The following is a 9,441-nucleotide window of genomic DNA, read 5'->3' as shown; positions in this document are numbered from 1 at the left end:
TTGTGGGTATTGAGATTTGAAAGAGTATTTTAACCACGAGTAAAAGCACTTGAAACTGATGATATTTGACTACTAAGCAGCCAAACTCGACCATAAGACACCCTAAGTTTACTTAAAAGCACTCAGTGAGAAAATAACAGTGAAGCTCTCAGCAGCTATACTTTGCAAATAAAAGGCATGGTTCAAATAAATGCATTGTCTATGAACTAAAAACATTATTTCAGAGTGTTTTACTTGCATATACATTTATTTTAATTTGTACGTTTTATATAGCAATAACTTCGTATATTCTGTTGAATCGAATTCTGTGTATGATAAATGCTGTTTACAGGTTCGTAAAATGGGTCTTTTAGAGACCTTCTCTTTATTAATTGGAAAGCACTCCGACCCTCTCCACTTTGGATTTTGTGGCTGCACACCAAAAGAGATAGCTTTTACGTTTCGTAAGAGAGGAATAAGAGCTTAGTCACCCTTCGTAAAGCAGGGGCCAATGACCCGAAGCCAGGGCCCAGACTGTTGAAATAACGTAACTTAAGGCTGGCAGTTACTGGTCATGGGCTTCTTAGTGCCAAAATATGATCGACCTTTCATGTTTAAACTGAAGTTTAAATTGGAGTGCAAGTTCTGAGTAAGCGCGTGCTCTTCATGGAAAACGTAAGTCGCGCAGTCGCAATTGAACTCCAATCTTACGTTTGCTTAGTACGTTGTCTTGATCTGACTTCTAGTTTTGGCTTGGCTAACGCACACTCTGAGAAGTGTAAGATAATCCACTTTTTGTTAAAATAAGTCTATTTTATACAAAACTGTCGAAGTCTAGGGCTGCATCAGTTTTGGTTTTCCTTCTTCAGAAAGTCACATGATTGTTACCTTACCATCCTTGAAGTGTAATTTAAGAAACTTTTTACCTGTTGCATCAAAAGCGCGCAGTTTCTCTATGTTTGCAATAACAAAAAGTGCTTTGTTTATAGCTATCACGCTAGTTCACAGGCTCCCCGTTTTTAATAATCTGAAAGAAACAATTCAAGCTTAACAGAAACGTGATTAAGAACCCAACTGGCACGAGGCAACCCGTCGGCTTTTTACAAAGCGATTTGAATCCGGAACAACTGGAAACTCCGGTTGCGAAAAGGACGTACTCAGTAAATATATTACAGTCCTCAATGACAATGGCTAAATGCATATGAAACCACAGGGCGAAGTAGAAGGTAGCCTGCGTTCTGAGAAAAGCGTTTTCGAAAAAAGCGACGAGCTGGAAGGTATTTTTTGTCTGCCTGCAGTGCAACCGATGAAGATAGCCGAAGAACTGATGTTTTTACAAACGCAAATGTGTTCCTAGTCTAAGAAGTCCATTCTTCTCAATCAATGTATGTATATACTAGGCAATCGTTTATGCTCCTTCAATCACGACTGAAACTCGACTTATTTGGTCCTCCAATCTTGACGGATTGATGACTGCTTGGGTCAAGAAAACCTGATGTTCTATTCTCTTTCGCTTCGCTCAGCCGAATAGAAAACATTTCTATTATATGCATAGAAGAGACAAGTAACAAACAAATAGTGGAGGAAGCCCCCAGAAATGGTCGAGTTTATTTACAAAAAACTGAGCTGGGGACACACTGGATACAGGTTACAAGCCAAGGAATATAAGAAAAGTCATACGCTATTTAAAACGACAATAAAAACAGTAAGGAAAAAACAGCCTCGAGTAAACTGGTCGGCGTCAAGTGGTGTGACATTCATAAGGAGTGGTATATAAAGGCCTAATCATCCCAATGGGAACTAATACCAAGCAACCTAATTAGACACCTAAAAGAAATACATTTCAATCAGAGATCGCTGACGAAATCCATTTGCTTCGAAGGCGACATGCAAAACTGTCCATCGATAAGCTTTATCTTTAGTGCGGTGATTTCATTTCTGTTTCATTGTATTCTACTTCATGTAGCGTACTTCCGTGGCAAGAACCAAATCGGAAGCTCTTTCTGAAAGGAAACAAGAAATGGGCGTGGGATGGAACAACTTTAGTAACAGAACTCCGACTTAAACGCTTTGACTTAAACCAGGTTTTCACTAACGACTAAAGCACAAACGCAAGCATAAGAGCGCTTATTCAACCGTGAAAACTGGACTCACGCAAGCATAAGCGAAAGGATCCTTTTTTCCCTTTCCTTCTGCTTGCGTTCGCTTCCTTTGTGTGAAAACGGGACGTAGCGCAAGCACAAGGAAATTTGCTACGTCTAAACAAAATGGCGGAGGCATTATCATGATTTGTTTTTCATAACTTTCATATCTACAGTTTCATATTAAACAGGAGTATTTCAACGGTTAAGCCTGGTTTTCACTAGCGACGGAAGAACGAGATCAAGCATAAGAGCGCTTACTTCACCGCGAAAACGGCAAGCGCAAGCGCAAGTACAAGGATCAAGATTATTCCTTTTCCTTGTGTTTCTTTCGCTTGCATCGTGTGAAAACAAAACGCAGCATAGGAACACGGAAATTTGCTACGTCTGAATAATTAAGGCACTCGTTCCAGATTTCCCGCGTCCGGGCATTTGAACAAAACGGCGGATGCCGTGGTTGAGTTTTATGCTTTTGTCGAAGTTCGTTTTCACTAGCATAAGCCACTTATGCTTGTGCTTGTGCTTGCGTCGAAAATCAGACTTTAACAGGAGCCTATAACCAGGAGCGATCAACAGCCCTATATTCATGTCTTAGCGTTTTCACAGACCTATTTACTTTTAGCTTGAATTTCCCGCAATGAGACTCCCGCAAGAGCCCGATGACAAATCAAAAGAAACCTACTTGACGTCAAAGCGTCACCGAACTTGAACTGCCTTTGCTTTTCGCCAAAAAGGTGGTCTAAAAATAGATCGGCCTGAAAAAATTCCGTGACATGAGCTTAGTATGGGAGTCGTTCGCTCCGGGTCATGGGCTCCTGCGGCTAATGAACACTTTTCCGCCACTTCGAAAATTAATAAAATAAGTCGGTTTTAATCTAGACATTTCATTAGTATCTACATAACCAACAGAACATTGCATTGCAGCTTGGGGATACGAATTTTATCTTATCGTGCTTATGGTATCTCTCATTCGTTCGCTGTGCACACTCGTGACAGACACTATCAGCACGAGAAGGTAAAATTCGTATCCACGTGCGCCCGCGCTCGGCCAGGTGATATCCTCTATATAACTGTAATAAAGAAAAGCAATCACTGCATTGTACAGTACAGTAACCAAACCAGAATCCACAGATGTTTACTGAAAAAAGGAGAAACAATTACATAACAAAAGAAATGTTTTTCTTTTTAATAGGGAGTTTAAGATATGACGACGGATTCGGTGACGACAACGCCACAAACAATAAGATAATTGATTAACGGAAGAAAAAATCCGTGCTGCATTTCGGCACGTATTTTTGGACATATCTTTGGAGTACTCTGCATAAAAGCGATATCAAATCACCAAATTTGAGGTTCTGACGACAACCGTTGATTATGTGAATGTGAACCTTTTATTCTTCTTGTTTTTATTCTGAAACCGCTCCTTCCAATTCACTTTTAGGATTCTTCGTCATCCTTGAATGACGTGAACGAGGCGGAATAATCGCGAAAGACTTACCACAGTGCAAAGTCATATTTTGGGGTGATGCTATCGTCGACGTCGACGGCTTAGATTCTAATATTTCCGCAGTGACATCAAGCGAATTATACACTATACGTCTTAACATCACTTATTCATGATATACTCAGCAAAATATTGCGTTTCTGATTTATCAACGACGAATATGGAAACAAAGCGATAAGGTGATTTTGCTGAGTATATAATAAATTAAAAAATCGTATGAAGTTGCTGATACAGTTCGTGATTTATGGTCACTCTTGAGGTTTTGAAAGATCACAAGTGCACTCGCCTACAGCAATTTTGAGAAATTTCAAACCATCAGTCGTGCTCATAAATCACGAAATACACTCGCGATCATACGATTTCCTATACTTACCGATATTTGACATAATTAATGGCGCCAACAAGAATGGTAAGGCCGAGCAATGTTGTGACGACCACTGCAGTAGTTTTCCATGCCCCTGAATACATAAATCATAAAAGGTTAAAAAATGGATATGATGTTCTTTTTCTTGTCCTTGAATTTGGCTTGAATGATTTAATTACTTTTTGCTATCATCAGTTTGATGCTATGGGAGGTATGATTGTAGCGGCCGCTGTTATCTCATAATTAAGTGAAGTACCGTCGTCCGGGTAAGTGTAGTCTTGAGAAGTGAATGAAGGGGTAGTTTCTAAAGAAACTGTGGTGCTGCGTCGGTGGGGAAGTAGTATACAAAAATTTGGTTTTATCAACGGAGTTGATAATGTAAATTGGCCACCGTACAGAGATTCTAAAAGCTGACGTTTCGAGCGTTAGCCCTTCGTCAGAGCGAATCGAGGGATTATGGGTTACGTGTAGTTTTTATAGTAGAGTAGGAGCTACGCTATTGGTGGTAACATGGCAACGTGAAAAATAGGAATATATTAGTTAAATGAAAAGCGTTCGTTAATACAATGAGGATTAAGGGTGCCGATTTGAAAGATGAATTTTTGTTCCAGATTCTTGCGGCTTTCCGTCGTACCTAGATGTAGGGAAAGGCCGCAGATAGCCATGTGTTTTTTGGAGTGGTTAGGCAGATTGAAATGGCGAGCGACTGGCTTGGATGCATCCTTGTCATTCTTCTCAACATCGCGAAGGTGTTCGCGGAATCGGTCACCTAGTCGTCTACCTGTTTCACCAATGTATAATTTATTGCATAACATGCAGGTTATGCAATAAATGACATTTGTGGAGGTACATGTGAAACGATCGGTGATCTTAACAGATCGCTTAGGTCCCGATATCTTGCTAGTGTTAACAATGAAAAGACAAGTTTTGCATCGTGAGAGCGCGCATTTGAAAGTGCCGGGTTGCTCGTTAGTTTTGAGCGCACTTCTAACTAAAAAGTTGCCTACGTTTTTGTCGCGTTTGAATGAAATAAGTGGAGGTTGCGAAAAGATTCTACCAGTCTCGGGATCATTTTGGAGTAATTTAAAATTACTAAGAATGATGCTTTTGACTGCGTGATTATGAGGATGGAAAGTGAGGGTGAATGGAATTCTGTCATTCTTATCTTTTTGTGACGTTTGTAGCGATGACTGTCGATCAAATTGTTGGGCGCGATGATGGCCCGCTTTGACCACAGAGACAGGATAGCCACGTTTTTCGAAGAACTGGCACATCTCCTCTGATTTGCCGGAAAAATCGGAGTCATCACTACATAGACGTCGAAGTCTAAGAAATTGAGAATAAGGGATGGAGTTCTTGACATGTGATGGATGTGACGATGAATACAACAAATAACTGTGTGAATCAGTAGGTTTGTAGTGCACACTAGTACATAGCACGTTGCCTCTAATAGAAACGCTGATATCTAGAAAAGCCAATGAAGTTTCCGAAATTTCCCAGGTATATTTAAGAGCCGGATGAAAAGAGTTGACGGAGGTTATAAATTGATCGAGTTCTTCTCTGCTGGATGAAATAGCGCCGATGCAGTCGTCGATGTAACGGCCGTAGAGTTCAGGTTTGGGGCCGTTGTACTGACTAAAAAATTGGTGTTCAACATATCCTACAAAAAGATTGGCATAGCTAGGTCCCATTCTTGTGCCCATCGCTACACCATTAATTTGTTTGTAATAGTTGCCGGCGAATGAAAAACAATTAAGCGTTAAAACTAGTTCGGCAAGGCGGAGGAGCGTTTCCGAGCTAGGTTCTTTGACAGTGCGTTGATCGAAAAAGTGTTTAAGTGCTTGAAGACCTTCGCTATTAGGAATGACTGTGTATAGAGATGTAATGTCCATGGTGAAAATAAGTTTGTCTTGGCCGGAGAAATTGAAATCGCGGAAAATTTGTAGTGCGTGTGTACTGTCTTTAATGTATGATGGCAAAGATTTGACGATAGGCGTCATAATCCTGTCTAAGTAGCTAGAAATGAGTTCGGTGGGGCAACTACAGGCAGAAACGATAGGGCGACCTGGGTTGCTGGGTTTGTGAATTTTAGGCAAGAAGTAAATGCACGAAGTTCTAGGGCTGTTGATGATGAGATTAGTGGCAGTGTCCGGTAATTCCTGATTAACTATAAGATTTTGAATGGTGTCTTTGACAAAAAGACTGTTGAAGGACTGAGAAGGACTGTTTGGGAAGGCATCGATCGACTGACGTTTCGACAGCCTGAGCGGAAGACATTTTCAGAGTTAAGTCAAGATGCTGCAGATGTCTTTCGGTCAGGTTCCTCATGTCCTTCCCAGGACTACACTCACCCGGACGATCGTACTTCACTTAATTACATGGCTCCTGGGTTCAAACCATGTATGATTTTACGGTAGTCTCATCTTGCATCATTAATTTTTTGCCCCTTTCTGAGAACAATGAAACAACAACATAAGCAATGCGTTCAGCTCCCAAAACAATACAAAGGATATCTATCAGAATTACGGGCTTGCTGGTTTGCGGACTTGCACCACCATCGCTTTATGGCCTGGAGCTTTTCTCTAGCGTACCGGCATTAGCAAAAGCATACATGTCTACCCGCAAATACGCAAGTATATCTGTAACACGAGCATAAAAGCCCGTATATCTCACTTGACAAGAAATAAACGAGTTTGGCCTTATGCATCTCCTTGACCACTACACCAATCTGACTACGTTCAATCTCCCCCTCTCACTGCCCCACAAAAACACTTTCATCAGGGTTCCATTATGTCGGCTCGTTTATACCCTACCCACCCACCTACTACCCACCTACCTATCTACTACCCCACCTACCTACTACCCACCCAACAGTATTTATGAACAAGTATCTTGAGAGGGGAACAGCTACTCATCCCATACCAAAGAAACTGGATTTTTGGCGTAAAAGAGTTATATGGTTGGACGGAACATGAGATAAGATTGGCCGATTTTTGTTCCTGCCACTTACACAGAGAAACCAGCCGCGAAATGCTATCGCAATACTTATCTTATGAATAAAGTGATGTGGTGAAAGTAGCATTGATCTTGTCGAATTTGATGATGTTTCTGACATTACATGGTCAAAGAAAATGCATCGCAACTTCGACAAATTGTATGAGACTTAATCACACGGCAGCCATGTCAGTTGAGTCCCGAGGAAAAACTCTTGTTTTGCACCGTCGAAACTCGTTCCCAAACATATCAACTCGAGACTCAGGGTACGAAATCCATTGTCTATGGCCAATATGGCCGCCGCGCGAATAAGGCCCATTACTGAATTATAAAATAATTGGGATAGTACGCGCACTCTCATTGGCCAATAGCTGTGTTTAGATGAGAGTATGTAAACGCGGGCGTGACATCACACGAATTTTGATTGGTTATGCATTGTCAGACGCGCGTTTTGATTGGCTGAGGGGAAATAGGAACGGGTATGAATAAAATCTGACACAAACAGCAGTGATAAACGTATTGAACTTGTTCATTTTGATTATGACTTGACGTTTCGTATGTGCTCTACATACATTTTCAAAAGTAACCGTTGAAATTTAACACAGCTATTTATATATAACAAAGCCCCCTCATCCGCTTTGTTATATATAAACAGCTCTGTTTCAATCAAGAAGTAAAGCAACCAGCATTTTCCTTCATTTATCGAATTATTTTTAAGAAATATTTTATGACGCCAACAGAAAACGTTTTTCCGCGTTTACATCGGTAGCCTCGCAGCTCCTACAAGGTCTCACCTGATTGGAGACCACCCTTGAGGTTTAACAAAAGAACAAATAACAGAAACAATGGCCCTTTTGTTTTAGGCCTAGGGTGACAGAAACAATGGCCCTTTTGTTTTAGGCCTAGGGTCCATTGTTTCTGTTATTTGTTCTTTTGTTAAACCTCAAGGGTGGTCTCCAATCAGGTGAGACCTTGTAAGAGCTGCGAGGTGACCCGTTTACATAGCCTCTGAAAAAATTCCGTGACATGAGCTTAGTATGGGAGTCATGGGTTCCTGCGGCTAATGACACTTTTCCTCCTCTTCGAAAATTAATTAAATAAGTCGGTTTTAATCTGGACATTTCATTAGTATCTACATAACAAACAGAACATTATATTGCAGCTTGGGGATACGAATTTTATCTTCTCGTGCTTCTCTCATTCGTTCGCTGTGCACATTCGTGACAGACCCTATCAGCACGAGTAGGTAGTTTTCCATGCCCCTGAAGCACCATGGGTAAGATTTTTGGGGAATCTATCCACGCGAGAAATTTTGGTTATGACGTCAGCGTCAGCTCTGTCCGCTCATAGGTGTTTGATCCCTGTAAACTGTATACACCAATGACGATTTATATTGTGCTTTATGCAGAAGCATAATTATTTCCATATACACTATATCGCTTTCAGGGGTTACAAGCGCGAGCTCCGCTTTTAGGCTTGGCTAAATCTATATATTAGGCCTTGGCCTGTTCACTAGTGGCCTCCCATCAAAAGCAGATTGTCAAATTGTTAACTTCACTTGATGTACAAAAATAAAAAAAAGAGAAAGAGATTTTCTACCATTGCTACTAGAATCTCTGTTCAGTTCAATGGATTTAACACGTGATGCTGACGTCGTTGTTGATGAAGATGGTGCGATACATCGCTTGCACAGATCTGCAGGCATGATTGAAGAAATGACAGTTTTCGTAAGTGTTGTGGCACAGGCTTCACTCTTGCCGGTAGACGTTACCGCTGACTGGAATTGTTTGGAATAGGAAACTGTGGCAGAAGAAGTTTCGACAGTTTCACTTTCACTTCCTGTTGAGATCTCTGGACAATATGCAGATTTCGTCACTTCAGATGATATAGTTTTCGTAATAACTGACTAATCACAGACATTTAAAGATGTTGAAGCACTCATTGATGACTGAAACGATGCCGTTGTGGAGACTTCTTCCGTAATGGGGGTGGTGGCTGGTGATGAAATACTTGGATTTGCCACCCTGCTTGACGATGGTATGACATTCGTCACACTGGGGCACCTCAGGTAGCCTACATCACTTTGACAGTTAGGATCTGTAACAAAACGTTTTACAGTGACTTTTATCAAACCTCGGACCTATCCTTGCCTCAATATTTAAAATGGTTTGCAACTCTATAGGACACTCGCCATTCTAGCCTGAAATTAAAATAACATGGTTCGATCTTTGAGATGCAGAGATCTTCAGATCTACTCTATTAAAACCTTCAAGTCTTGAGGTGTTCAGGATTCTTGGAACAAATTGTACCCATTTATTTTGAATCTTTAGCACAAAAAAGTAGAAGTTGGAAATAGCATTTACTGGAAACTGGGTATTAAATTGCTTGGGGTGCACTTGAGAAGGTAAAGAAATTATTTGCATCATTGTTCGACGCCCAAAACGCACTGTTATCAGTTT

The 9,441-nt window shown here is 40.9% G+C and overlaps 1 long non-coding RNA gene across 1 annotated transcript in view; it reads right to left on the bottom strand.

Annotated features, from left to right (window-relative positions):
- Positions 1-1,555: 1,555 nt before the first annotated feature.
- LOC137978722 (uncharacterized) overlaps positions 1,556-9,441 on the bottom strand; it is an 8,976-nt gene continuing 1,090 nt past the window's right edge. The window contains exons 2-4 of the long non-coding RNA XR_011118216.1: positions 8,582-9,079; positions 3,998-4,082; positions 1,556-1,982 (exon numbers count right to left, since the gene is read on the bottom strand). This is a non-coding gene — a long non-coding RNA (uncharacterized lncRNA). The remainder of the gene's footprint in view (positions 1,983-3,997; positions 4,083-8,581; positions 9,080-9,441) is intronic.

This window comes from Montipora foliosa, chromosome 1 (assembly GCF_036669935.1).
Source record: "Montipora foliosa isolate CH-2021 chromosome 1, ASM3666993v2, whole genome shotgun sequence".
NCBI classification, from domain to species: Eukaryota; Metazoa; Cnidaria; class Anthozoa; order Scleractinia; family Acroporidae; genus Montipora; species Montipora foliosa.
The sequence above is the reverse complement of the archived record's forward strand: the minus strand, read 5'-3'. Positions and strand labels throughout refer to the sequence as shown.